Below are 24,201 nucleotides of genomic sequence, written 5' to 3'. Positions count from 1 at the left end.
AGGACTGTGGCTGACCAAGTTCGCAGTTGACTGCAAAGTGGGCCTAATCAACTCTCCAGCCGACATAAGCATCCTCCAAAAGGGCCTCATTGAAACAGACAACTGGTGCCAGAGCCATGGCCTCAAGCTAAACGCCAAAAGTGTATAGTCATCCCTTTGGCAAAACAAAGTGCCCACAAATTACCACATAGGTGGTAATCCATTAAGTACAGAAAAGTAATTAGGGACCTGGGGACCCAAGTTGATAGCAATCTCTCATTTGACAACCACGCGGCCAAAGTGGTTAGAAAACATTTTATATAGCCCACCTAATCATGAAGGGATTCACATCTAGATCAGGGGAGGTCATCGCCTCTTTACTCATCCCTCATCAGGCCCATAATTGAGTACAATGCCCCTTTTGGGATGTACCTTACCAGACACCTGCAACAACTGGAAAGACCCCAAAAGTACCTCACCAAGAGGATCAAAGGGCTCAAACAGATGCCATATGCTGCCCGGTTAAAGAAACTCCAGCTCTACTCAGTGGCATACCGCCTGCTCAGAGGCGATCTGTGCCTGACGATAAAGCCATGTCCAACCCGGAATTAATGGACATGCTGCACCTCAGAAAATCTAAATCCCATCGAGCTACACGAGAGACTTGTGCCTCAGCACTGAAATAAATAGGACATGCTGGAGGGACAGATTCATAACCCAGAGGCTCCCTTCACTCTGGAATAAAATCCCAGTCCAGGTTAGGCAGAGTCCCTCATTGACTCTCTTCAAGAGGAATCTTGATGAGTGGATGGGAGATCGTAGGTTTACCCTGGGTATCACTTCTGTGTCACTGTTAGACAGAGGCACGGTATACTAACCTCGAAAAAGGGCATAGCAAAATAAATGGGTGGCGAAAGCCATACACACTCTGGCTAGGCTTATAAATGCCCTAGGGCAGATAGACTAGTATGTACCTATGAACCTATTTAAAATGTGCAAACATGTAACTATATAACTCATGTAATCTGATTTTAAAACAAAATTCTGTTCCCAGTGCCAAAGGACTATGTTAGCGTAAAGGGGAGCACAGAATGCTCCCATAGCCATACCAGCTATTTGTTTAAAATAGTCACCCTCAAAAAAAAGAGAAAGTTACCACAGAGGATCAGTTCCATAAAATCAACTAATGTATTTATTTCCTTATTGTGCAAATTATCGCAAGTCACACATGCATCTGGAAGCTATTCTAATCCTATGTGAAGTGGTACACATGAAAAAAGATCTACTACCTCAATAGTAACTATAAGCCACTCGTTGATAAATTTATGTGTTTTAAAAAAAATCCCACAAATGCCTTAAATATAGGAATAGTTTTTGAAAAAATGTTTTAGGTTTCCATCAATATAGAGGGCTAGAGGATGTGTTTTAGAATCAGCCCCTGATACTTTTCCAAGACAGAGAACTGATAATATGATCCAGGCACACAAAACCTTAAGAAACATCTTAAGTCTGGATAAATAGGGATGTGATGATAAGCATCTTTTAAGTCTAGTGTTACCAGGAACCTAGAAAGAGCAAAAAGAGGTAGCAGGTTGTGAAGTGACATCATTTTGAATCTGGGCAAAAAAAATAATTTCATCAAAAACAGGTTTGGGAAAGAAAGATCCAGATCTGGTATCCAAGTTATTTTCTTTCACCGGCACTAAAAATATTTTTGAATAAAAATCCTGCCCCACCTGATGAGGAGAAAAGTACAGTTTTGTACCTACCATAAATGTAGATGTCCGATAGGTATGCATCTGCAGTCATAACATATGGGTTGTCCTGCCTCAGGCAGCCCTTCGGTCGGCCGGATTCCAAAGTTTGGGTCTGGCCTCGGCTGATGTCGCACTTTCCCCGATGTCAGAGCCGCCTGGAGTATAAAGCATCAGCCGACGCCATTTTCCTCAGTTTTCTTGCCCCAGATGCCAGGTGCCCTCTAGGAAGGCTAAATTTGGATAAATGCAAAAAAGGTTCCAAACATTTGCAAACTTATATAATAGTATACATGTATATACAAACAAATACACCATAATAGATTCCCCCAGCTAGCTAAAAGAGGGGTAAGCACCCTAGGAATACCACTGAGGGGTAGGAGGGGAGGGTAAACCTGACTGCAGATGCATACCTATCGGACATCTACATTTATGGTAGGTACAAAACTGTACTATGTCCTTCAAGGATGCATCTGCAGTCATAACATATGGGTAGAATACCATAGCCAATCTGGGGAGGAGGAACTAAGAAAGGATGGTGTAGTTAATATCCCTGCAGAACTGCAGTAGCAAAACCTGCTCTGGATCTGGAGTATAAAGGTAGATTGTAATGTTTGGCAAATGTATGCATGGAGCTCCAAGTAGCAGCTTCTAAAATGTCCTTGGTAGCCACCACTCGTAGGAAGGCTGTAGTGGTGGCCGTGGCCCTTGTGGAATGAGGCCTGATGGTTTCAGGAACTGTCTTTCCATGAAAGGAGTAACAAAATCGAATGCAATTTCCTATCCATTTTGAAATTGTCTGTTTGGAAATTGCTTTTCCTTGCACCCCAGTAGCATATGCTACAAATAGTTGGTCAGTTTTTCTGCTAGATTTAGTTCTGTCCAAGTAGTAGCATAGTTGTCTGTGTATATCCAGGGTGTGCAGAAGTTTTTCCCCCTCTATTCTGTGGATTTGGGAAGAACGTAGGCCAGTGAATAGCTTGGTTCAAGGATACCCTAGATACCACCTTTGGCATAAAAGTAGGATTGGTTCTTAGTGAAACTCTGTCCTGATGGAAGATAAGAAATGGCTGTACTGCCATTAATGCTTGTAACTCAGATACTCTTCTTGCTGAAGTTATTGCCAGAAGGAATGCAGTATTCCAAGACAGAAACTGTAGATCCGCTGATGCTGCTGGTTCAAATGGAGGAAGTGTTAGTTTCTCCAACACAAAGTTGAGATCCCAGGCGGGTAGAGGGGGTTTTCTTGGAGGTTTAATATTTTTGATCCCTCTCAGAAATTGCCTGAGGAGAGGGTGTGAGATTGTATTCTGTTGAAATTGCTGAGGCATGAATCTTAATGGAAAAATAGGACAGGCCATTGTAGAACAATTCTGCTAAGTATTCCAGAATATGTGTCATGTTTGCCACTGTCACATCTGAGCCTTTTGATGTGTTCCAAATGAGAAATCTTTTCCATTTAGTTGAGTATGTCTTCCTTGTGGAAGGCCTGCGAGCTTCCAAGATGATGTCCTTCACTCTCTGTGATAAGGCATCTTGTTTGCGATTTAAGGAATTTTCCAGGCAGTTAACTGTAATGTTTTCAAGTTGGGATGCATAATCTTGAAATTGTTCTGCGTCAGAAGAAGAGGCCATAGGGGTAGAGGCCATGGTTTTGCCTGAGACAGGCTTCTCAATAATGGGTACCAGTGTTGCCTTGGCCAGTCTGGAGCTATCAGAATCACTCTTGGCTGCTCCTCCTTGCTCTTCAGTAGAACCTTGTACATTAATGGGAGAGGTGGGAAGGCATATACTTTTAGAGCTTTCCAGCTGAAAGAGAGAGAGTCCACCCTCCAAGCTTGTGGGTGGTATGTCCTTGAGCAGAATGTCTTCAGTTGATGGTTGAGAGGGGAGGCGAACAGATCTATCTCCGGCATTCCCCATTCCTTTGCTATGAGTTGGAAGATGTCTGGGTGCAGCATCCATTCGTGTGCATCCATGGTAGTTCTGCTTAAGCTGTCTGCCAGTGTATTCACTTTTCCTGGCACGAACTGGGACTGTAGTTGGATATTGAGGTTCAGGCATAGTTCCCATAGATTCATAGCCAGTCGGCAGAGAGGGTAGGAGTGTGTGCCCCCCTGCTTATTTATGTACCACATGACCGTGGTGTTGTCTGTCCTTATTAGCAGGTGGCCTTGATGGAGGAAAGGTTTGAAAGCCTCGATTGCATGCATCACTGCCAGCATTTCCTTTTGGTTTATGTGCATGCGTAGCGGACCTTGAGACCATAGGCCTTGGATACATTTGCCCTCCATGTGTGCTCCCCATCATTGGTCTGAAGCGTCCGTGGTGATGGTTTGTTTTGTTTTTGGTTTGATGAAAGGCAACCCTCTGTTGGACTGGCAGGCCTGAGCCCACCACAGAAATTCCTTTTGAAGGCAAGGAATGATTGGTATCAAAGCTTCTAGACTGTGACTGTGTTGCGACCATACACTCCTGAGGTACCATTGTAATTTTCTCATATGCAGCCTGGCCTGTGGTATCAGAATTATGCAGGATGCCATGTAACCCAGGGCCTGCAGGATTTTCCTTGCAGTAAGCTGAGTTTGTCTTGTCAGCATCATGAAGTAATCTGGAAGTTGTTTTTGTTTTTCTTCTGTGAGGAAAGCCATTTGGGTGGTTGTGTCCAGATCTGCACCCAAAAAGGTTATTCTTTGGGATGGCACAAGTCTTGACTTTTGGATGTTGACTGTGTATCCCAAGGCCTGTAGCAGGTGGATGGCATAAGCCAAGTCCTTTATCAAATTTTTCTTGTTGTCCGCTTGTATAAGGCAGTCGTCCAGGTATGGGTAGATCTGAATCCCCTGAAGTCTGCAGTGTGCAATTACTGATGCCAGGCATTTCGTGAATACTCTGGGAGCAGTAGATAAGCCAAAGGGCAATGCTGAGAATTGATAATGCTCTGATCCTGCAAGAAATCTGAGGTGTCTTCTGCAACTTGGTTGAATAGGGATGTGCAGGTATGCCTCCTTGAGATCTAGAGTCACCAGCCAAGACTCCTAGCCCAGCATGGGAAGAAGTTGCTGTAGGGTCAGCATCTTGAATTTTGGGACAATGAGATAAGTATTTAGTGCGGACAGGTCGAGAATAGGCCTCCATTGATTTTCTTTTCTTGGTACAAGAAATAGTCTTGAGTAAAATCCTTGGCCTTGTTCTGAAAGTGGTACCTTTTCTATAGCTTTCATTTGAAGCAAGTTGTTGATCTGCCTTAAAGCCTCTGGCCTCTGATTTGGTGGTAGGTTTGGCATTCCGTGTCTTTTTGGCAAAGTGTGGAAGCGGAACCTGTATCCTTTGTCTATTATTTGCAGTGTCCATGTGTCCCTTGTAATATAATGCCAGTTTTTTGAGAATAAAGCCAGCTTTCCGCCCAACGGTGCTTCCCGTTGATCCCTGGTAAGCGGAATCAGAGTAAAGTCATTGAGCCTGTCCTGGTGTAGTAGTTGTTGTTGCTGTTGTTGCACTACTTCTCTGGTTGGCAGGCTGCCACTGACGGCCTCTGTAGGAGCCCTTCGATTGGCCTCTGCCTCTAGGGCGTCTGTTCCTGCCTCTCTGGGCTCTGTCTGAATCTGGAAAGGACCAATTCTTAATAGGCCAGTTTCTGCTGAATCTAGGTGGCTGTACTTGCAGGAAATCCTTAACTGTTTGCATAGATTTTGCCTTTTCTTCAAACTTTTTTAAGACCTCCTGAGCAGAGGAGCCAAATAAATTTTGTTTCTCCATTGGAGCATCCAGGAGTTTAGCTTTAACATGGTCTGGCAGAGATTGTTCCTTCAGCCAGGCATGCCTACGAATGACTGCCCCAGTCATAGCTGATCTAAATGAAGCCTCCAATGCATCATAGCCACATTTTAAGAAATGATTACTAACCTGCTGTGAGTTGTGTACCAAATCCTGCAGGGATTTACGGTCAAGGGGTTCAGGAGATGAAAGTTTCTTATTCAGTTCATCTAATAAATACTCTTGGTACTGTATCATATGAAATTGACAATTTAATGCCCTAACAGAAAGAGTTGCAGAAGTGTATACCTTCTTTCCCCATCTCTAAAGCTCTAGACTCTCTTTCAGAGGGTAGAGGATTTTTAGCTGTGGCGGCTGCAACCCCTTTAGGGCCCTGAGAAATAGTTTCTGGGTCTGCAGAATGTGCTTTATACAGATGGTAATGGGAATCCGGGACCCTGTAGTATCTATCAGGCTTGGCAGGGGCCGGAGGGAGAGTATCAGGTGCTGTACTGACATCATTGTACACATCATCAATTACATTCAGAACAGGAAGTATAGCTAAGGGCCTATGTTGAGGCAGATGTAAAAAGGTCCTTAATCTTTTTCTAGAATCAGAGAATTCCTGGCCTTGCCATTGAAAATGCTCTCTCATGGAGTGTAGAGTCTCACCAAAGGAAAACTCTTCAGGAGGGGAGGTCAAGGAATAGATTCTTCAGCATCAGAATCCTCATAGGCTTAATAAGCCTCCTCCTGGTGGTCTGACAACTCAGAGCCATCCGTGGACTCATCTGAAGAGTGTGGGTCAGAGGGGTCAGTCCTGGGCCTTTTGTCTGGTGGAGGTTGAGAGGCCCTGTCTGGGTGAGGTTGTGAACCCCTAATTAAAGAAATAAGGTCCTCTGCAAGGCTGAGGATCTGTGAACTAGAGGTAGGCCTCTGGGAGGTAGTCTTGGGAGGCAAAGCTTTTGAAAGTTTAGCAGCTTTAGCCCTAGAAAAGGCCTTAATGGACATGAAAGCAGGGGGCCTAGCTGCCCCACGTGCAGGAGTAGAAATGTCCAAAGGGATGGTGTCGGACATTTCCTGGACACTGGTTTCGGTAGGTAGTTCGGTAGCCGACTCAGCCGGGGGCTCCCGGGCTGCGATGGTCGGCTGAATGGTTTCGGTAGAAGGAATCTCCGAGGACTCGGTTTCGGCCGAAACACAGACACTCGCAGTAGGCTTTACCGTGGTTTCAGCCGAAACCGCGGGCCGCGAGTGTCGGTCCTTGTCCTTCCGTTTTTTCACTAAATGCGAAGTCGGAGTCTCCGGCATTTTATATGCAAAATTGGCCCCAAAAAATTCCTCTGCAAACTCCGACCGACGTCTAAGAGTTCGTCGGTTGAAGGAAGTACAGGCTGAACAGGCCGATACGTCGTGGTCTGGGCCTAAGCAATTAAGGCAGTAGGAATGGAAATCCTTATGAGGTATTTGTTTCCCACAAGTTAAACAATTATTTACTTTGTCTGACATCGGCTAAGGCAAGAGAGAGTCCCCAACGGGGTACTTAGCTTTTTCGAAGTCTTCGGTAGCTGAATTCACTGGATCTGACCGACCGGCACTTGCGAACAGCTTCTGCTTCGGCACCACAAGGCAAGAAAGACTGGGGAAAATGGCGTCGGCTGATGCTTTTATACCCCAGACGCTCTGACGTCGGGGAAAGTGCGACATCAGCCGAGGCCAGACCCAGACTTTGGAATCCGGACGACCGAAGGGCTGCCTGAGGCAGGACAACCCATATGTTATGACTGCAGATGCATCCTTGAAGGACATCTGGTTCAATCACTCCTTGGGACAGCAAGTGATGAAGAATCAGTGGAAAAAAAGAGAGTCTGTTCTGCAGGATGAGGAATGACATCCTAGAAAGAGGAATTTACTCCCACAGTCATCTGTAACATTGATGAATGATTTTCAGAACCCATTTGTCTGAAGCAGTCTGCTGCCAAAGGTAAAATGGAGATTCAGACTCTCTGGAATAAAAAAAAAAAAAAGTCAAGGTAGAAGGGGCTGAACAAGGTCTCTTGAATAGTCACACTTGTTGGACTGTCCTTGATTTTGGGAGGTTTGAGGTTTCTTTTTGAAACCACCTTGCTATTTCTCCTTAAATGTCTGTTTACCTGTAATTTTGTTGAGTCTATTTATTCTTTTTGCCAAAGTTAGATGAGCAATTAGAGGTTCCCTTGGAAAATTTGGAAAAGGAAGGCTGAAAAATCTTAAGAGATTCCCTGGATCAGTTTATCCCTTTCATCACTCTTTTTGATCACCTTTCCAGCAGAGAAGCCAAAGGTGAATTTAAAATCTCATTTCTGACATAATTTGGAGGGTCTCAGAATACAGCCATGCAAACATCTTCCAAACAGTACCAGTGGTCAGTGCCCTAGAAGCATCATCCGAGTCATACACACACACACAAACACACACACTGTAAACAATGAGCAGTGTAACCTGTGCAATAGAAAAAACTAATTTATTTAAAGCAGATTTTTCCTCACTAGCTGAAGCTGTAGATAAACATTCCTCATTCTTTCACAATTAGTCAGTACAAACTTTAACATACGTGTCTGACAATTCAAAATTCTGAAAATCAAAGTTGCAGGAGTATACACTATTTTCCCATACGTATCAATAATTTTCCCATCCTTATCAGAAAGAGTATGATTGGAATTATGTGCTTGGCAACAGAAGGGTTAACTAATGCTATAGCTGCTGGGTCAGGTCTAAAAAAATGAGGAACTTTATACATCCTATCTGCCTTTTTAGTGGCCAGTGGCAATCTGAACAATTGCAGGCAGTTACAAACACACAGAATGGGTATAGGTTACGGAAAATCCTTTTATAACACAGTATTTTCTGAGGGACTGAGAAACCTCTGTTTTTCCACTGAAACATTGGCACATTCTAGCAATTAGAGAATGAGACCCCCACACACAGGGAGAATCAAAAACTGAGCTCTCATCTGAGTCTTAATCAGAAACACGAGGAACCTGTATCTGTCCCTTCAACTTCCTGTTCAGATTCAGAATCCTAAATCCTTTCAAGAAAAGAGGTATCCCTCTTTCTTTTAAGAGAAACCACTATACAAAGAAGATCAATAGCCTGAATTAAATCTTGAGCCAGATCTAGTGAGTTAATCTGTCCAAAGAAATTTCTGGGGACATAGATACATGCTTAGTTTTCCACTTCTTTTTCACAGGACAAATTGGGCCAACTGTGCTACTAATGAAAGCAGCAGCTTTCCCATGGATGGGCACAGCATTCTGAGATAACAGAGAAGCCTTCCCTACTCCCTCTCAAAGGCCTGACAAGAGTGGCTATTCCTTGCCCATTGAGGGGAGCCCAACAACCACAGAGGATGTAGCTAACCTCAAGTCCATAGTGACTATCTGCTGCACCAGAGGGATCCAGGGTAAATTCTGAGTGGAATGAGGTACAACAAATGGCAGCAGCAGTCACCCACTTGTAACAGAGGCAAACTGCTAGCCTGCTGTGATGGCAAAGGCTGTTTGCTTAAATTTTCTTTTTGGGGCTGGAGGAAGGAACAACCATGACACCAGTAGTCTGTTTCATGGTCAAGCTGAAAAGTGGATCTTTCATGGGGAAGATAAGCAGCAAATGCTGGTAAACATTAAAAGTCTTTTTTTTTTAAACAGGAAATACACAGTAAAAATTCACTGTAAAACACTTTGCCAGACCCAGAAAAGTAAAACAAATACAATTTTTCCACAGAAAAAAATGCTTTTCTGTTACTTTACGCAGCTTTTAAACTAACAAGAAAAAACAGCATTCTTGTTTAAAAGTACGACACAGTCCAGTAAAACATGGAACTCTTAGACAAAATAACTTTTTTGAAGAGGAAAGTGATCGAAGAGCAACAATATCTGCCCAGCAAAGAAACAGCCCAAGCTGCTCATTGATCCTTGAAACTCTCAAGAGTAGCACACTTGTTTGGCTTGTGGGTAGCTAGGAATGGTGAAGTGAATTAACACCTGAGAAGGAAGAAGTGAATGAATGTCTGCCTAGGTTCATACTAGGCCATTTTAAGCCTACTCAATAACCCACAGTCAAAATCAAACCCTGTACCATGTGTCTACAAGATAAAAACCTTAACCATTATGCCAAACCCACTCCCCAGAGCCAGGAGCAGGTATTCTTTTGCTGAAACATTTCAAACACTACACAAGGCCTACACAATGATGCCCTTTCATGACTATGCTAAGTTACAGGTGTCTGAAGTTTGACAGGAGAAAGTTTTAACTTCTGATGCTCTGCTAATAAAACATGCATCAAGGAGAATACCAGTATCTCCAGGAGTACAGCAAGAATTAAAGTGAATAGAAAGCTTAGGTGTCATTAAGAAGCACTTACAACCAGCAGAAGGCATGAATGATTATGGTTAGAGTTAAAAAAAAACAAGTGAAAATGTGCGTCTGTACTGATCCACAAGATATAAATAAAGTAACTGTAACATACCAGTATCCACATACATACAGCCAAAGTGATGTCAGCAATACCAAACGTTGATCTTCTCCCTGCCCTGCTTAAGTTTTTAACAGTTTGGGTGTTCGAAGTGGAAGCTGGCTGGCTGTTGTATCCTAGGCAGGATATAACCTATATCTTAAGTATGAAGAACTGTTAGACAACTAACTGGAAATTCTTTGATAATACTACCATTAATAATCATAAAAGAAAAAGTAAAAAAAAAAATTCAAAGATGAACTGACTACCTTTGAAATTCAGTTACTGAAAGCAATAAGGTGTTGGGCTAACCAAAAATCTTCAGTAAGTAAAGAAATGTAGCATAATTTTTCCTTTCAATGAGGAAATAAGATATCTCCTGTACTTAATGTTCAAAGCTGTCAAAACAACAGTCTGCAATGAAATGAAAAGACATACATTTCAAAAGCTATATGACTCACATCAGGAAACAGTAAATTGCAAAGAAAAAGCAAGAGATACAATATATTAGCAAGGAATGTCAACAGCACAAGTCATGCAAAATTTTATGGCATTCAATTCTTTCCATAACAGTAATATAAAAGAAAAAAAAATCACGTCTATTACTGGGTAATTCTTAGTATGAAATGGGCATATCTTTGTTTCAGTTTAAGGGACTATGTATCTCACGTGTGCATTGTGTTTCCAAGTTCTCTGAAATACTAACAATGACAGACACAAGTACAAGTTTGAGTTCAGCATTAACATTCTGTTATTGAGAAGGAATATAAAGAAGTTATGGCTTACCACAACATGCCATCTGTGTTGTCGATCTTCACTTATCCTTGACTGTGGGTTTGGTTCTGAAACTCCGAACCGACTCAGCCGTTATTCCAGTTCGGCCTTCCAAAAACTCTCAAGCTAAGCTCTACCCATAATGCTCTTGACATGAACACCTCAGAATAAGTTTGTAAAAAATAGAGACAGGCCAGAAATAAAGATCAGAGGCCTTATCTTTATCTCTTTACTGAAAGCCAATCATTGGAGAGGTCTGATCCACCAAGAGACCTAAAGGTAGGGGAGAGGAGGGTGGGAATGTCAAGGATAAGTGAAGACTGACAACACAAATGGAATATTATGGTAAGACATAACTTCTTTTATCTGATGTTGTCTATCTTCACTTAATCCTTGACTGTGGGATCAGAGTCTCTAGCTCCATGAACCTTGGGAGGTCTCATGGAAGAATATCCCCAAGCACCATCGAGCCAAATGATGCCCGTGACCTAGAGACCAGATCCAGTTTGTAATGCATAATAAAGTATGAGGAGATGCCTATGTCACTGCTGCACAAATATCATTAAGGGAGCTCTGGCGTGAAAAACTGCAGACGCTACTGTTGCTCTAGTTGAATGAGCCTTAAAGTCCCGGAAGGTGCATTTCCATTTTGTTATAAACAAAGGTGATACAGTCTCTAAGCCATTTAGCAAGAGTAACTTTAGAAACTTGGTCTTCCTAAAATAACTGAAGAAAAGGGAAACAAATAGCTGATCAGATTTTCTAACTTCCTTAGTTCTCTAAAGATAAAAAATGTAGTTGTCTGTGCATAGCTAGTATGTGAAGACAGTACTCTCCTTTATTCGAGTAGTTGGGAAAACAGGCTGGGAGTTGTATAGTCTGACTAATATTTGTCTCGGACACAAACTTTGGTAGGAAGGAGGGATTTGTTTGCAGGGATATCCTGTCCTTATGAAAGATTAGATAGGGAGGTTTGCAGGATAAGGCCTGTACTTTAGATATCCTACTAACAGAAGTAATAGCTATCAAGAATAAAGTTTTCCAAGATAAAAACTTCGAGTCACAACTTGCAGAATGTTCAAATACAGAATAAAGAAGAGACTGAAGTACCAGATTCAAATCCCAAGGTGCAGAGGGTTCTTTATATGTAGGTCTGAGCATTAAGGTTCCTTTCAAAAAGGCTTTGCAAAGTTTATGGGACAAAAGAAATAAACCATTTGAACCAGTATGAAAGTTACAGATTACAGCCAGATGTACTCAAATAGTAGAGGCAGATGCTCCTGCTTCAAAGAGTAAAGTTAAGAATTCCAGACCTTTATCACTAGGCAGAGAATATGGGTCAAGATTCAAGTCTAACAACCATTTAGTAAAACTTTAGCCACTTGTTAAGGTACAATGTTCTTGCTGAAGGTTTGTGGTAGGCTAGAATGATGCGTTAGACTGGTAAGGTGAGAGAAGAATGCCTGCCAATCACAGGAATTGGAGAAGCCACACAGTGAGCTTGAGATGCTGAAGATTCAGATGAACCAGTCCCTCTAGGTGGGACAATAGATCTAAAGGTCTGCAGCTGGGTCCAGTATCCAAGGCTTCCGAAGTAGATGAGGCCAAAGGAAGAGAAACCAGACCTGTCGAGGCCAGAATGGGGTGATGAGAATTATTCTGTTCTTTGACCTGGTGGCTTTCTTTAGAAACTGTGATATCAGAGGAATCAGGGGAAAGGTGTACAATAGACCAGGGGGCCAATCGTGAAGGAGAGCATCTCCCGGTGACACTCCCGGAGGGGGATTTAGGCAAAGTAACTGCTGCACTTGTCGTTCAGGGGGACCCAAAGAGATCACAGCAAGGTTGGCCTCAGTGGCAGAAGAGCTTGTCGGCCACTCCTGGGTTGACAGTCCACTTGAGAGGCATGTGGATGATCCTGCAAAACTTGTCCGCAATCACATTGGAATTCCCTGGAATGTGCATTGCTAGTAGAAAGCGGATGGAAGAAATTGCCCATTGCCATACCCTGAAAGCTTCTCAACAGAGGGTAAGACCTGGTTCCCCCTTGCTTGTTGATGTACCAAACTACTGACATATTGTGTGTTTGAACTGTAATTGTTCCTAAGCGAAGGGTAGTTGGAAATGCTTGCAATGCTAACAGCACCACCCTCATCTCTAGAACACTGATATTCAGACTGGCCTTGAGTTGAGACCAAATGCTTTGGACCGTCTTTCCCGGGTAATGCCCTCCTCCACCCCATCTGGGATGCATCCATAGTCACTATGGCTTGGGGGTGATGGGGAACAAATGGACGACCCAACAAGATCTCATCAGAGTGAAGACACCAAATCAGATCTTCACTGCAATGATTGGTGATCTTGATCAAATGGGACATTGGTTGATTTGGTAAGGACTAATGAGATGTTAGGAACTACTGAAGAATTTGCATGGGATATCTCGCTAGGAGAACTAGAGTAATAAAGGCTGCCATTGACCCTAGAGTTTGTAGGAGGAGTCTTGCTGGTACCTTCTTGTTGTGAATGAACTGACTGACTTGTGAAATGATCCTCCGAAGTCTTTCTGTGGGAAGAGATGCAATGCCTGTGATTGTGTTGAGCATCGCTCCAATGAATTCCAGCTGTTGAAATTATTCTAAATGGGATTTTTCATAGTTTATAGTGATACCCAAGTGGGTGCACATAAGAAGAGTATAGTCTCAAGCCTCTACGAGTAGATGCCTGGTGGGAGCGGTAATAAGCCAGTCGCCTAGATACGGAAACACCCAGAATCCTTGCAACCCGAGATGAGCTGCTACCACTGCCATGCATTTGAACACCCTGGGAGCTGTGGTGAGGCCAAAGGGCAGTGCCCTGAACTGATAGTGACTGGCCCTCAGCTGGAAGCGGAGAAATCTTCTGGATCATTTGTCCATCTTAATATGATAATACACATCCTGAAGATCTATTAAGTGCATCCAATCATCTTTTTCCAACAACAGACATATAGACTGAACTGTGACCATACAAAATTTAATTTGTTGAACTGATTTGTTCAGCAGGCCAAGATCCAAAATTGGTCTCCAGTCCTCTGTCTTCTTTGGCATTAAAAAGAATCTTGAGTAAACTCCGGATCCTATCTGGTCTGGGGACTGCCTGGATGACTCTCTTGTCAAGCAGTTTTTTAATTTCTAAGACTGCTGCATCCCTGTGACTGGGTGGAATATCGGGGATCTTGATCAATTTCTTTGGTTGTTCTGAAAAGGGGACTTTGTATCCTCTGGTTATAATCCTCTGCACTCAGCTGTCCATTTTTATCTTTACCCAGGTAGATGGGTGCAGGGATAATCACCCCTGACTGCCTCCAGAGGAAGCAATCAGGCCTCCTTTCAGGAATGCTGATAGAAGTTCCCAGGGAAAGAATCCCTGAAACCCTGATTATGCAGGCCACCTCTGCCTCTTCCTTGGCATCTTCCATTGTTACTTCCCTCTCTGCCCCAGGGAAAGTCATTGCCAGGCGAGTCCTGGAAAGGCCCTTGGGATTTCCTGAACCATGGCCTCACACTCCTCTGATTTCTGGGAAAAGGCCATTGAGGAGTGGAGAAGCATAAGCCCATAGCAGAAAGGGTCTTCCCATCCTTCTCCAATCTGGGTACAGTCTCTAACTTTGGGGCCAAACAGGGATGCTCTGTCAAATGGAATGTGGATGAAAGAAGGGAGGATGGCATAATGGTTAAGATATTTACCTTACAAACCCAAGGTCCCGGGTTTGATTTCCTGTGAGTTAATTGGCTAGGCTTAAAATAGCCCCAAAGGGCAGGTAGACTAACCTATGGAAAACTTAAATGGCCCTGCAAAATCACATTAAATGCATCCAGGCACATCTCCTTATGGCTAAGCATGAACTCGGCTGCTCTCATCATCCCTTTAGCAGTACGTGCAATTAGCCTCATGGACGAGTTGGAAACAGATTCAAGGGCAGCAAGCTGAGAAGCCACTTTGTCTTGAACTCCTTCAGCTACTGCTCCTGCCAGAGTATCTGATAGCTCTTTAATCAGATCTCTTTGAAGTCTCATAAAATGTGCTATGCAATTCAAAGACCTGAGAGCAAAGGTCGATGAGACATAAACGCGCTTCCCAAATCTATCCACTGTCCTAGATTCTTTATTAGGAAGATGGATAGCAGGACTTTCATCAGCAAGTTCCTTTTTGGTGGCTGATGCTACCACCATGGCATCTACAGGGATTCCCTTGGCCCAGTTTTGCTGATCCTGAGGGGCTGAAATGATACAGTCCGGTCTCTTAGAAATTGGCTCAATAGAGTCGGGTAACTTCCAGGCCTGCTAAGCTATCAATTTAATGAGACTGTCATTGAGCAGAGAAATCCAACAGATAGAGGGCTGGACATAAAAAGCCACCAGGTATACAGACTCCTCTGAGGAAGGCTGGAGGGAAGTCCAAACATCCCTTTGCTTTAGGATTTCTAGGATGTATCTGAAGGAAAAATCATAAGGTGGTGAATTGGGAGAACCTTCACCTTCATCAAAATCGGTATCTTAGTGAAGGACTCTTCAGGGGAGTCCAAGTGCTTCCTCTTGCACTTTCTCGTCGTAGGTACCTCTTCGGTGGGGTGTTCCAGACAGGTATCCGAACAGGACATAACCACTGCGGTTTGATCCTGACTATTTTGTGCTCTCTGTCCCAGGGAAGAGACTAGGGGGTGAAGCTGCGGTCTAGGGGTAGGAAAGGAAGTTTGGTCCGACAAGGATGGCATAGATTGATTGCCTGCAATGGACAAGGCCTTTTCCATGGCCAGGAAGGCAGCCCCCACCCTCCCACAGAGATGGGATCCCAAAACCAAAACAGACTCCTTTGGAACCATGGTCCAACCCACACAGGGGAAGTTGCCTCCAAAGCCCAAGCCAGAGTTGAGCTTACATATACCAAAGCACCTAGGAGCATGGATGGCTCTGAAAATACTGGAGTCAAACCCTGTCCCCCCCAAAACCAGCAATGAAGCTTTAACAATGGGAGTTCTCTGGATCTGACAAACACGAAGAACTCAGGGTAGCTATCGGTGCTGGAGAAGTAGCTCTGACCGGCACTGAAACAGTCAAAGCCGGGAAAGTCGGTACCGGGGGCTCCGAAGGCTCAGCTGGAGTCGAAGGAGGAATAAAGTGTGGAGTGGAAGTAGGCAAGGTCCCAGACCCTATATTGCTAGGAACCGTAGAAGCAGGTAATCCCCTCGCCACAAGGAGATGATCCACCAATCTCAAAATATTGGATTCTGTAAGACTCTTGGTGGATCGGATGGAAGATACTGAAGGAGACTTGGGTGCACGTTTCTCCATAAAAGGACTAGGAGGATGGTCCACTGAAGGAGAATATCTGGTGTGTGGCGAATCCTTAAAGGAATATTCCTTTGGTTCCAATGACTTTGTCGAAGGGGAAGAGTCCGAAACTGAAATCAATGCCGATGTTGCTGGTGGAGAAACCAGCCCCGATGGCACCAAAGTCTGAGTCACTTGACCCACCGGTTTCAAGGTGACTCTAGGAACTATGGGAACCTTGGCCATTTTAGTCACTGTTTCAGAAGAAAGTGTAGGAACAGACTGGCTTCTTTTCTTAGGCTTCTTCAAATTGCTAGAAGAGGAGGAAGATGGTGAACTGACATCGGTTTTGGAGCCAGACAAGGCCTCGTCAAAGTCTAATTTAAGCAAACCCTTAAGACTGAGCTTATTTTTATGGTTGACTAGTATCCTATGACTAAAACTGAGACAAATGGCACAGTATTCCTGTAGATGTACCACCCCCAAACAAAAGACACAAATTGTGTCCGTCGGATTTAAGAAGTTTCATATCACACTTCTGGCACCTTTTAAAGCCAGAAGTCTCTTTAACTGGTTTGTCTGCGATTACACAAAAAAGGGTAAGCCACACACACACATACTGAAGGAGCTTTTTTTTTTTCTTTGGGTCAAAGAAGCACAGGAAGATCATACCAACAATGGTACTTAAGAAATACCGCAGAAGCAAGGAAAGGGTGCCAACGATGGCACATTAGAAACTACCACAATAGTAGAAAAAGGAAAAGGTCTCTCACACACACACACACACACACACACACACACACACACACACACACACACACACACACACACACACACATAAAGAAAAACTATACACACAAGACTTTAGAAGGAGTGGGTAGTTAAACAAGAGGTAGTATAGATTTATAAAGAACTATATAAGAAGGATGTGAAGAACTTACTGTTTTTGAAATAATTAGCTGTCACTTGAGAGCTCAAAGGGGAGAACGCGTCTGGCACTATGAAGATGCAAATGAGATCTGAGGTATTCTTGTCAGGAGCATTATGGGTAGAGCTTAACTAGAGAGATTTCGGAAAGTACGAGCTGGAATAACGACAGAGTCGGTTCCGAGGTTCAGATCCGAACCCACAGTCAAGGATTAAGTGGAGATTGGCAATATCAGATCTGATGTTCTCATATCTGATGATAATCTGTACTACAACACAGGTATTCATATAAATTGTACATAAGTGGGAATTCAAACATATGATGCCTAGTCCACACTTTCCGCAATCTTGTGGACACAAATGGACAGGCGAGTCCACTCCATATTTCCTGCAATGCTATGAAGTGGAGAGAAGATCCAGTCATCAATGAATCTTGTAAGGAAGAACAGCAGATATGTCTATGAGGACGGTCATCTCTCAAGTTTACAGTATAGAAATAAACACTGCAGGGACACAATCTCTCACCAGCTCAGCTTGTGATAGGCATAACGCTGAAAGCAAACTACTTCTTTCAGGCAAGATATTGATGCATGAAAATCCATGGAAAAGAAATTCTGCAAAGAAATCAACAGAGAGAATTAATGTTATGAGAGAAACTCCACAAGATGACAACATCTGAAGGGGAAGACAGACAATAAAAATAATAAAAAAAATGGGAAACTTTAGACCCTAAAGCTGAAAAGATGGAAAATACAGCTGAGCAGATGTATCTCATGGGGAAAAAGGAAGCATACAGCAAGAATACCAGACTAAGAGAAATCTGCTGAAAGTTCAAGAAAGAAGAACTGTCCCAATCAGTACAGTCACAAGAAAATAAACAGCTTCAAGATTCTGACAGTCAAAATATGTAGAGACAGAGAAAGGATCGTCTGTTCATGCCTACAAACAAAGATACAGTGATGCAAAAAGTCTCCCCAAAAGTAAACCAGATGTCCAGAGAGAATACTACTATTAAATGCACAAGTTCTGAAAAGCTACTACAGAAATCAGACAGCTTACATAGGCAGTTTAAAAATCCGTTATGATACTGGACTGAAAAGCTCCATTTATTAAAATGCTTACTGATGTGTCAAAAACAAGTTATGTTTGGTGGCATGCTTAGTTTAAATTTACTTTTTTAAATGATCGGTTCAAGTAATACATATGCTCTCTCACATAATATATACAACTTTTCTATTGACTGTCCTTAAATAGTTACTTTATTTTATTATACTTAATGAGCTCACAAGAGTAGAGCACTGATCCAAATGGATCTGTTTTAGGCTCTTCCTGGTTATGAGGTAAAATACACAAAAAACACAAGCAAATTAACAAATGAAGTATAAAAGCATAGCAGCATTCAACAATGAAAAATATAAATGCTTACAACTGTATCTGGTTGAGGTATGTGGTGACAACTGTTCAAAAACTGACTGTGGCAAAACATTTTCAATCAACTGGAGCTGACAGTAGAATAAATGTAGGTTGTACTGGAAGTGAGCTGGAGTGATAGAGAACGAGCAGAAGCTGGGAATGTTCTCAAGGAGGATTAAAAAAACGGAAAGGACGAGTTGGACTGCTGGCATGTCTGCTGTGAAAATAGTAGCTAAAAGAGTTCCGAGACAAAAGACCCCAAAAAACGAAAATTCCTGGTCTTTGGTAAAGGCATTTAAAGTATCCCAGTAAAATAGGCTTAAACATAGAGATAGTTAAAACAAACAAAAAAAAAAAACAATGGCAAAAAGCAGCAAAATTTAAAATACATTAAAAGGGATTGAAAAAAGGTGAAGGGATACCTTCAGAAGAGATAAATCAGATTAGCATGTCTGCTACAATGGAAGATAAAATAAAACAGAATTTATGATGGACTATTTAAAAAGGGTGGCATCTTAAAAGACTATATTTGATCAAAAAAAAATGAAAGAGGACAGGGGAATCCTATCCAGTCACTTAAACATGTTAGATTTAAGAGAGGCAGAAACAGTGCTAAAACTGGTTTCAAAAAAGTAAAGCAGTTAAGGCTCATATACATAATACAAGTTGAAAAACACAATTCAAGTTGGAAAGGGATGATAATGATGATGATAAACCAGGCAAGAAATTCAAGAAATAAGGAAACAATGGGATTTTGGATGCAGATACTTAAGGAGAATAACTGCAGCCATATAGATTACATTATTTGGGGGTCCAAATGGAGAGAGAAGTCAGCAAGCAATGGAAAGTGGTAGTGCTGAAAGGTGGACCCTGTTTTTCACAAAATCTCACCAAGACAATAACGTTATATAAACTGTATTTTACACAGCATATATCATGGACAGGTGTAGGTCAACAATTAAAAAAGCTGAGTGCACAAGACCAGGATAAAAAAAAGTGCCCAATGCTGGTAAGCACACTGGTGCCAGGACTGGAAAAATGACAGTGCAGAATCCTCAAAATATGGGAACATTCCTACAATGGGGTCAGGCCAGGTCCAGGTGGAGGACGGCCCTCCTGTTGTAGAAGGAAGTAACAGTCTACAAAAATCACAAAAACTGACAGACCAAAGAAGAGCCATAAAGATGATACAGTGGACTATTGAGGATAAATAAGAAATTATGTATTGTTACTATTATGCAAAAAGCCCAGCATTTCCAGAAACAAGACATACAGAAAGATTAAGAGAAAATTTAAAGGAAAAATACTTCCACAAGAAAAACTGCCATAAACCTCAAATAAAAATTTGTGTTCATTAATACAACAGACTTGTGAAAAAACATTATACAGACCAAGAAACTTTGATCTGTTTGGAAAAAAAAGCAACTGAGGAAGTGCGAAAATATAAACAACAAAACCTACTTTTTTTTGAAAAGTATAAAAAAGAAATATGGACATAGGAAAGAAAGAGAAACTGATATGGTGCAATATTTAAGCCAAGTCCAAAGCCAAATCAATCAGTGTACAACACAAAAGGCAGTCCCAAAGATATCTGAAGGGGAATATAGCAAAGGCATCCAGATATGGACAATTTCAAAATAGAAAAAAAATATCACAAAGAGGGAATGTAGAAAAAAAAGATTACTAAAGTAGAAGTTAAAAAAAATAAAATCTGAAGTTATGGAATGCCTGCGAAGTAAAAGATTTGGTGTAGAAGGTCTAACACAGGTTACATCACAGTATGATGGAACTAGTCCCCAAAGTAAGGAAAAACAGAAAGATTAAGAGACGTGTGAAAAGGAAATATGAACATGGGAAAGAAAAAGAGATTTAATATGGTGTAATATTTATACAAAAGAGAAAGCAAAACTAATCAATACAGAAAGAACAGCACAAAAGATATTTGAAGAGAAATACAGGCAAAGGCATCCGGATATGGAAAACAAAACATAAGACAAAGAGGAAAAAAAGATTAGTAATAAAAAAGTTAAAGAAATATAAACTGAGGCTATGGAGTGCCTGCGAAGCGAAGAATTCAGTGTAGAAAATCTAACTCAAAAAGCACCACAGCAGGATAGAGCAAAGGACATCCAAATTAAGGAGAAACCAGTGGAACGGGAAGCAACTGGACAGTTGCCATATGAAGATATTTTGTAGCCTTCCACAATAAGCCTGTATAAACGTTTACTTGAAGCTGGACAGCAAGGGAAGGAACAGGAAACCGTGGAAATTCTGACACAGTCAATGTTAAGGAGGGATAGGCCAGTGAGTTCTCATATGACAGAGCAATGGACGACACAGGATGAAATTGAAGAGAATGTGCCGCAGGATGATGTTATAGAACTTTCTATTGAAAATCTGCAGGAAATGGAGAACAAAAAAAATATGCCCTCAGTTTAGAAGAAAATGAGCTAAGAGAAGAGTTGCTTTACTTAACAGAGATAGACAAACATATTAAAATCAATAAAAGAACAGACTACAGAATGTCAATAAAACCCCAAAAGTCAGAAGTTTGATAAAACAAATGAACACGGTACTTAGGACGGTCCATAGAGATCCATGCGGTATAACAGAAGTAAACAGGATATATTACTGTACAGCCAAATTAATAACAGATAAAATTCTACCACAAGAACACTGGGTAATAAGGGGAAGGAAGGGGAGAAATCAAATACCATCATGGAAATATCGAATAGAGGAAACTATAAAGCAATTAAGACCAGAATTGTCACTACTGAAAGAGTACAGAAGAGGGAAAAGATCAACACAAATACTCAGAAAGACAGACATGATAAAAGCAATGCACAGTATTACAACAGATTAGGATTTATCATGCACTATTGCAAATAATAAACTACAAATATCAGCACAGGCAGAAAAACTTAGAAGATACGCAGATAAATATAAAGGAAAAGTACAAAATAAGCAATTTCTTGATAACCCAAACATTTTTTATACAGAATTGGGAAACAAGGTAAAAGGAATTGAAAGTCCACTAAAAAAAGAAGAAATAGATGTATTTTGGAGAAGTATTTATGAATACCATGTGGAACATAATGATGCTAATGGACAGAGGAAGTAAAAGAAAGAATTAAAAGTTTAAAGGTACAGAATATGAACTGGGAAAGAACTAATAGCCACAGAGATTGAAACAAAGTTGAGAAAAGTCTCCAACTGGAAAACCTCAGGCCCAGATGCAGTACTTAACTTCTGGTTAAAAGTATTAACATCTTTGCAAGAAGATTTAGCCATGAGCAAGAATTATTTATATGTGCACCTCAAACAGATATCAACCTGGCTAACAACAAAAACAATGCTCCTACTTAAGAGTGAACCTGCAAACTACCCTAAAAATTATAGGCATATAAACTACATACTGAAACTGATGCTGACAGAGTTTATAGTCATTTAGAAGAAAACTCAATTATGGCAATAGAACAAAAGGGCAATAAAAGAAAGTCATACGGAACAAATGATCATTTGTTGTTAAATAAAGTCATAGTGGAGAACTGTAAAAAGGGGGGAAATCTAAGTATGCCATGAATTGACTATAGAAAAGCATTTGACAGTATCCCACTTTCATGGATAAAAGAGTGCTTAAAAATTTATAAGATACACCCTACACTGAAACTACATCACGTCGACCATGAAACAGTGGCAAACCACTTTGCAGTTAAGCCATGATGAAGGGCAAATTATTACTCCAGGGATAAAAATCCAAAGAGAGATATTAAAGGCTGAGTCTCTGTCACCATTGCTCTTTTGCCTTGCCCTTAACCCACTAAGCTGTCTGCTTAACAGATTAGGTCATGGCTATAATTTGGCTCTCAGAAAGCAATTAAGTGTAAAGACTTATCTTCTCTTTGTCGATGATTTAAAACTGTACAGCTCATCAGATAAGGAACTGAAAGCAGAAATGAAAGTAGTCAAAACATTTTCAGATGATATAAGAATGTCATTTGGTCTTGATAAATGTGCAAAAACAACCTTTAAAGCAGGAAAGTTGCAGCACCAAGAAATCAGTTTTTGACAAGAATGTGATATAGAAGAACTTCAGCAAGAGGGGTTGTATGGGAACTGATGAAGGATCAACAATAAAACATAAACAAATGTGAATAAAACTTAGGAATATTTTAGTAGACAAATTAATTCCGAAAACAGCATAAAGATCTAGGAACAAAATTCAAGCTATAAACCAATTTGCTCTTCCGGTCTTAACTTGCAGTTTTGGAGTGACTGACTGGCCTCAAAAGGTGTTTTGACAAATTAGACAGGAAAACAAGATGGGTGCTTCATGCTCATCAAATGATTTATAAAAATCAGTGCATACCAGGATTATATGTTCCCTGTTTCAAAGGAGGTATGGGTCGCCTTGAAATTGATTACATATATAGCTCTGCAATTGTGGGAATGCATACATATCTGCTGACTTCACAAGATCCAAACATAGTGAAAGTTTTGAAGCATGAGGAGAATAAATCTAAGATGACTTCTGGTTTAGTCTAGCAGAAGCATATCGGCATCGAGCGGGAATGGAAATAAAACCAGAAGTAGATAGAAATCAGGCAGCAACTGAATGTGCCAAAAAAACAAAAGAAAGAATATAAGGTGAAGAATCAGATAAGAAGGCAAGAAATTTGAAAAATACATAAATATAGCTGCAGGTATAGAAAACTCCTGGAAGAACCTCATGTTGATCAGGATCAAATGTAGGAATGGTCAAGAGAGGCAAATTCAAATCAAAACATGAAAGGTAAATATTGGCAGCCCAAGACAGTGAGCCATGAACATGTTGATTTACAAAGTCCACTGGACATGTGGGAGAAACCGACAAACGTACCTTTTGTAAAACAGAATTGGAAACAGTTGCACATCTTGTTGCTGGTTGTGACATACTAATGGCAGAAGAGCTGTATACTGAAAGGCATAACAATGTGGCAAGACTTGTACTGGGGATTGTGCAAACATTATGGTACTGAAGTGCCTGAAGAGTACTGGAAACATGAACCACAACCAACAGTTCAAAAGATAGATGCGAGAAACACAGATATAGTGGTCCATGACAAAGACAAAAGTAGCATTGATCACTGAAATCGCTACGCCCATTGACTACAGTGTCTTGCGTACAGAGAGAGACACAGTCATAAAATATCAGGATTTGCAGGCAGAAACGAGAGCAATGTGGAAGAAAGATACCCAGACTGTTTCAATAGTAGGAGCAATGGGTCTTATAAAAAAGAATCTACAACTGTATTTAGATATGTTACCAATACATGTAACTTTGTATGAATTACAGGAGTCATTACTGGGCACATTGCGGTTGGTGCAAAGAGCACTTCTGGCTGACAAAGACAAACAATAACAACTTCATGAACTTTAATCGTATTTTGACTTAGGAATGCGGTCCATTCCTGTCATGGTAGTAGAAACTCAAAAAACGTAGAGAAATTAAAAACAAATAGATTACAATATATTCAAAATGTAGCAGGAAGCATTCTAAGCACTATGCCAAACCAGAATGCAGAAAGGAGATTCTGTCGATAGGGATGGCTGCATTTAGGAGTACAGAGAACAGGCAAGACAGGGCTGGAATTTGATGGACATACTGCTGGAAATAACTAGAGAAGGAAAGATAAAAGAATGGGAAGAGGCCAAGAAGACATTTGGATGGTAGCACAGAGACTAGCCTGCCTTCCATAGCAGGGACTGATATCAGAGTAGAGGCAAACAGAAAGGGATATACAAACCCAAAGTGAAAG

Source organism: Protopterus annectens, chromosome 3.part1, assembly GCF_019279795.1.
Source record: "Protopterus annectens isolate FY-2018-M chromosome 3.part1, PAN1.0, whole genome shotgun sequence".
In the NCBI taxonomy this organism is placed as follows: Eukaryota; Metazoa; Chordata; order Ceratodontiformes; family Protopteridae; genus Protopterus; species Protopterus annectens.
Note: the sequence above shows the minus strand (reverse complement) of the source record.